Source organism: Sander lucioperca, chromosome 9 (assembly GCF_008315115.2).
Source record: "Sander lucioperca isolate FBNREF2018 chromosome 9, SLUC_FBN_1.2, whole genome shotgun sequence".
Taxonomy (NCBI): Eukaryota; Metazoa; Chordata; class Actinopteri; order Perciformes; family Percidae; genus Sander; species Sander lucioperca.
This window is the reverse complement of record NC_050181.1, coordinates 32,100,328-32,107,002: the sequence shown is the minus strand read 5'-3', so window position 1 is coordinate 32,107,002 and position 6,675 is coordinate 32,100,328.

Sequence of the window (6,675 nt, the reverse complement as noted above, 5' to 3'; positions counted from 1 at the left end):
ATAATAAAAACACAGAAATTATCAATTATTTGGACTGATAGTTAAGATCAGAGGATGTTGAGTGGATCACAGTTTATGTCAAAGTTTAGTAAAACCATTTCATTTTTTTTTTTTTTAAATTGCTATAAAATTGCATAAAAACACCCAACATGCAATGAAAGTAATCACTAATCACCTGCGAAGAATGTTTTATGGCTTCCATACAACGTGCATCATGCATCCAAGTTATTTTTGGGCAATTTGGTTGACAGAAACCCATATTTCGGATATAAAAAACTTTGAAAACGGGTCAAATTTGACCCGAGGAAAACACAAGGGTTAAATCAGAGACGAATCTGTGCGTGTTTGCTGCCTGGAGAATGTGTGACATCTTGGGAATTGTGCGTCATAGCTTTTGAAACTATTTCTTTTTTTATTTCATCCTTTTGGCTAAATGTCTCTGTGGATCTTAGACAGACACTCACTTCCCCAAAATCAGGCACAGCCCAAAGAAGAAGTTCCTTTGTTGCTTGAAAGTACATTTCCTGTCGTTTCTGGGTTCTTTTGGTGGAAAAGGGTCGTTGTTTGTTGTTGGTAAACTGAAACAGCCGTGTCTCGGATGGTTTGGAAAAGCTCAGGGAAACGGCTGCAAGTTCTCTTCGTTGGTTGGAAAGTTGACCAGACAGTTAGTCCTCCTCCGTGAAGTCTTTTCTCTTATAAAACTGCAACGATTTGTTAGAAAGATAAAGCTTAAATCCAGTGTTGTAGTACCCGAGATGGGTCTTTGGGCCCTATCTTACACCCGGTGCAGTGCAAAGCCTGACGCCAGTGTCTTTGCTAGTTTAAGACCGACGCAGTTGTCAGTTTACCGTCCAGCGCCCACGTCGTTTAAATAACAAATGCACCTGCGCCCAACTTTGCGCCCATGGGTGTGCTGGTCTTACAGGGAGGTGTGTTCAGGTGCATTCTGGGCGTGCTGGTCTTACAGGGAGGTGTGTTCAGGTGCATTCTGGGCGTGCTGGTCTTACAGGGAGGTGTGTTCAGGTGCATTCTGGGAGTATTGCTATCTTGAGGCAGCAGGAAGTGATGGCACCATTGACCAACAAAAACCTGGTCTAAAGTCAATAACGCAGCATTTCATTGTTATTTTAACAGAGCATTAGTAAAATGCTCCTAGGCTCGTACACAGCGTGCACACTATGCTTGTTACACACACAGGGACGCACAGCAGCACACACACACACACACACACACACACACACACACACACACACACAGGGACGCACACACACACACACACACAGAAGATTACAAATAAAAATATTACGGTGCAAATCCTCCATCATAATAGCAATGCTCCATGGTCCAAACGCGCCTGGATTTTAAAGGGAATGGGAGATGATCTCTGATTGGTTGATTGCATGTTACGCCCAAAACACACCTCTGATTAATGAAGACACTAAGTACAACCCTTTGGAACCATGCACCCGGCACACAGACCCTTTTTTCCACCGTCAAACTAGCAAAAGTGGATTTGGACACACCCTAAACACACCTGCGCCAGGCGCTTCACGGCGTGCTTAAATCGTTAAAATAGGGCCATGGTCAACACCAGTTTTTGAAGGTCTCTGTCTCGTATCGGAATCAACCACATTTTTATTTTGTCTTGTCTCGGTCTCGGATGAAGAGGACTCAGGATTTTATTTCAAGAACTACGAAGACTTGCGTCGGGCTTTGCACTGCGCCGGGTGCAAGATAGGGCCCAAAGAGTTTGTCTTGGTCTCGATCCACTCTGGTCTTGGCGATGACTTGGTCTCGGTTTAGGTAGTCTCGCCTACAACACTGCTTAAATCTCACATTGGTGCTGTTTGTCCAAGTAAGTTTTCAGGTGCAACATCTTCTTGGCCTCTTTACGTCTTGAATCACGTTCATTTTTAAAAGACTTATGAGAAATAAAAGAAGGGAAACACATTTACAGCGGCGCCTGGAATACGTTGGCACCTTTAAGTAACCCTTATCTTTTCCTCTGGTCGAATCTGACCCATTTTCAAAGTTTCTTTATCAAAAATATGAATTTCTTTCAACCAAATTGCCCAAACATTACACAGACGTTCCAATCACGAAAAGGGCTGTAATTATGCATCAACATACATTCCTCTGATCTTAACTATTTGCTAAAATATTTCATAATTTCTGTGTTTTTTTAACTCAGAAATTAGGCGTAATTTTATATGAATTAGGTTTTTTGACTATGAATTCCAGAATGAAGTTTAAAACTAGCAGTAATAAGTTGGAATGAAGTTGGCTAAGAAGATGTAACACAGACTTATGTGAAGATATATACTTTATGCTTTATAAAACAACAAACAGGAAGACAGCACAAGGAATAAACTACGGAAAAAATGTCCCACAAGTTAAACGTAATTGCGGCTGCGTTATCAGAACAGTTTTTAAACCGTATGTTTTGATTTTAAAAGAGAAAAGACTTCAAGCGTGAAGACTTACTGGTTGTTTTTAGCAAAATGCACATCTGTTTTAACTTCCGTTGCGATAAATAGCGGCACACAGCCACTGCCATGCCTTTTTTTTTAGGAAGCATCTTTGATAATCACAAACCAACTCTTTTGTGACTATAAACCAAACAAGGGGTTTCCACATTGTATCCTCATTTCTGTATCTTGTTAGTAATCATTGTAAACAAAGTTTTATTTCAGTTTTTGCAGTTACAATCAATAGTCGTTCTAAAAAAAAAGCTTGATTTCGGTACGATTTGAGAATCAGTAAGAATTAGAAGAGCACTCGGAGAATCCGCCAAAGGCAACGCTCTTATTGCACAATGTTAACGACCGTTTAAACCCGCTATGTGATTCGAATCCACTCCAAATTTGTATGTTGTATTCACTATTCATTCCACTAAGTTTCATGGAAATCGGGCCAGAGGTTTTCCTGTAATCCGGCTGACAGACAGACAACCAACCAACCAACCAAACCGAAAACTTAAAGGGGAACTATGCAGTTTTTTTTTAGCTTAATTTACCTTAACTGAACAGCTTCGGAGTCATTGGAATACTTTTTTTCGGGTTGAATGGTGGTTGTCTCGCTCCTCCTAGCGCCTTTGAATGGAAAAACCACCCTTGCGCAGCGTCAGGAAGTATGGCGTGATATCAGGTCTCGCAATGTAACTAATTGCTTCACGGCACTGCACACATACGCCCATTCAGGAACCGGCTAACAAGGTAGCCATGGAGTTTTTCACACTATCATCATGGCTGAGCCGGCTATAAAGAGCAGAAAGCTAGGAAAGCATTGTCAGAGGAACAGAGAAAGAGGAAACAGCAGACTGACCGAGAGAGGAGTCAGACACAAGTAAACATCGGAGCTGCCAAATATCTATTCTGAAGCTGTAGGGGGGGCTCTATAGAGAAACCTGTAGGGAGGCTCTATAGAGAAACCTGTAGGGGGGCTCTATAGAGAAACCTGTAGGGGAGCTCTATAGAGAAACCTGTAGGGGAGCTCTATAGAGAAACCTGTAGGGGGGCTCTATAGAGAAACCTGTAGGGAGGCTCTATAGAGAAACCTGTAGGGGGGGCTCTATAGAGAAACCTGTAGGGGGGGCTCTATGGAGAAACCTGTAGGGGAGCTCTATAGAGAAAGCTGTAGGGGGGCTCTATAGAGAAACCTGTAGGGGGGCTCTGTAGAGAAAGCTGTAGGGGGGCTCTATAGAGAAACCTGTAGGGGGGGGCTCTGTAGAGAAAGCTGCCAGCAAAAAGAGAGAAAACAGCGAAGAAATGGCCAAAACTCCTTGGTTTTATAGTAGAGATGGCCTGATACCATTTTTTGCTTCCCGATACCGATTCCGATACCTGAACTTGCGTATCGGCCGATACCGAGTACCGATCCGATACCAGTGTGTCATATATTTTATTATGTTTTAACAACTGTATACTACTATCCCTGTATGGATGTGATATGATTTCTATCTTTGTTGTCAGTCTGGCTCAGGTTAAACTCTTTGTGAAACATGAACAAACACAAATAATGAACGTCCCAAAACTTTCTTTTATTATCCAGTTTGACAGTCAGTTATAACGGAAAAAGAACATAAATGAACTACTTTAACGTAGATTTTCTTTAGGGCTTTATTACGTGGTATCTGATCGGTGCATAAACTCCAGTACTTCCCGATACCGATACCAGCATTTTAAGCAGTATCGGAGACAATACCGATACCGGTATCGGTATCGGAACATCTCTATTTTATATATATAAAGCTATGACATGTGGGCGGCTAACCGGTTAGCACTGTTAGCACTGACTAGTGAGAGCCGTTAGGAATCAGCTACAAGACGGAGAACCATTTTGCGGTACGAAGACGAGGGAAACCTCAGACTGATGTTTGAACTGATCTGATCAGACTGGAAATCTTTTTATTTTGTGTGCTTTGTATGTTAACGCTGCAGCGTCAGGGATTGTATGGCATTAATTGTTTTAAATGACATGTTTCTGTTGGCCAAATAAAGTTTTTAAGTTTTTAAGAAATATCTGATTCTCTCTTGTGTGTTTTTCCCACATCAGCCTTTTTGAAAAAGCAAATTTAAGATGCAGATGTTGGCTGTCCATATTCAACGTATTCTTATCAAAAGGTTGTATGATATCTCACAACATCACAAACGGCACAATGGATCATATTAATCCTATGAAATATGTGGTTCTATTTAACGCTGGGAAACGTGACGGTTAAACTTAGGCACCAAAACCAACCAGTTGTCCAAACCGTACGAGGATATCTGTCGTTTGTTCCTCCCCTCTAATACGACCCACGGGAGCGTTTTCTGTCCTCATATCTAAACCAGAGAAGGTAACGGTCGCGGTTTTTAACATGTCGTTAACGTTGTGAAACTGTCTCAGGGGGATTTACAAAATCTACCACAGTAGAGAGCAGTATGTAGAGAGACAACGGTAGGGAGTAGTATGTAGAGAGACAACAGTAGAGAGTAGTATGTAGAGAGACAAGAGTAGAGAGTAGTATGTAGAGAGACAACGGTAGAGAGTAGTATGTAGAGAGACAACGGTAGAGAGTAGTATGAAGAGAGACAACAGTAGAGAGTAGTATGAAGAGAGATGTCAGTAGAGAGTAGTATGTAGAGACAACAGTAGAGAGTAGTATGTAGAGAGACAACGGTAGAGAGGAGTATGCAGAGAGACAACAGTAGAGAGTAGTATGTAGAGAGACAACAGTAGAGAGTAGTAGGAAGAGAGACGACAGTAGAGTGTAGTATGTAGAGAGACGACAGTAGAGAGTAGTATGTAGAGAGACAACAGTAGAGAGTAGTAGGAAGAGAGACGACAGTAGAGAGTAGTATGTAGAGACAACGGTAGAGAGGAGAGAGACAACAGTAGAGAGTAGTATGAAGAGAGACGACAGTAGAGAGTAGTATGAAGAGAGACGACAGTAGAGAGTAGTATGTAGAGAGACAACAGTAGAGAGTAGTATGTAGAGACAACAGTAGAGAGGAGTATGTAGAGAGACAGCAGTAGAGAGTAGTATGTAGAGAGACAACAGTAGAGAGTAGTATGAAGAGAGACGACAGTAGAGAGTAGTATGTAGAGAGACAGCAGTAGAGAGTAGTATGTAGAGAGACAACAGTAGAGAGTAGTATGAAGAGAGACGACAGTAGAGAGTAGTATGTAGAGAGACAGCAGTAGAGAGTAGTATGTAGAGAGACAACACTAGAGAGTAGTATGAAGAGAGACGACAGTAGAGAGTAGTATGTAGAGAGATAACACTAGAGAGTAGTATGAAGAGAGACAGCAATAGAGAGTAATATCTAGAGACAACAGTAGAGAGTAATATCTAGAGAGACAACAGTAGAGAGTAGTATGTAGAGAGACAGCAGTAGAGAGTAATATCTAGAGACAACAGTAGAGAGTATGAAAGCATGAAATTCTGCGTAGGGAGGCAGGTTGGGGGGGTGGATGGGTCAAACAACACAGGCCTTTCACCCAGGAGACCAGTTTTCATGTCCCGCATGTCACGTTTCCAAAACCCAACCGTCCCGTTCTTGTCCAACGTGTCACATAAACGTACCTTTTAAAACCCCACCCACCATCTTTTCCTAAACCTAAAAAGGCCAATAATCCTGACCCAGCACGTTTAGATAAAGTGCGTTCAGATATGACACTAAAGGAGACTTTTAGCGTCAATAACTACGCCAAAGGCACCTGACCGAGCGTCCGTATGTTACGAGATGGGAGTTAGAATCAGTTGCACAAGTAGACACAATTCTTGTTTTCCGTGCATGTTTTGAGCCCCCTTGAGCGGTTATTTCTTACCCTTTTGGGGCGGGAGCTCTCTTTGATATTTCAGGAGAAAAATCCTCCTCTTCTAAATATTTGGGGGACATATCCTCTGCATCCCCTCCCCTTAATCTAAGCCTATGATTTGGAAGACTTCTTTCTAAAACAACGTCAGAAAACAAAGAGTCTCAGCCACTAAAAGCCAGTTTTCTGTTGTTGATTGAGGAACAGTAGATGTGTCTGTCAGCTCTTCCCCTCCCGTTGGTATTTTTAAATCTTTCTTAAGAGTCATCGTTTCACTTCTGCTTCTCACTCCACGCCATGTTTTTATTCTGTCTGCTGACGTGTGTTTCTGCTTTTCATTCATCTTTATTATTATCTGGATGTATTTTTAACTCT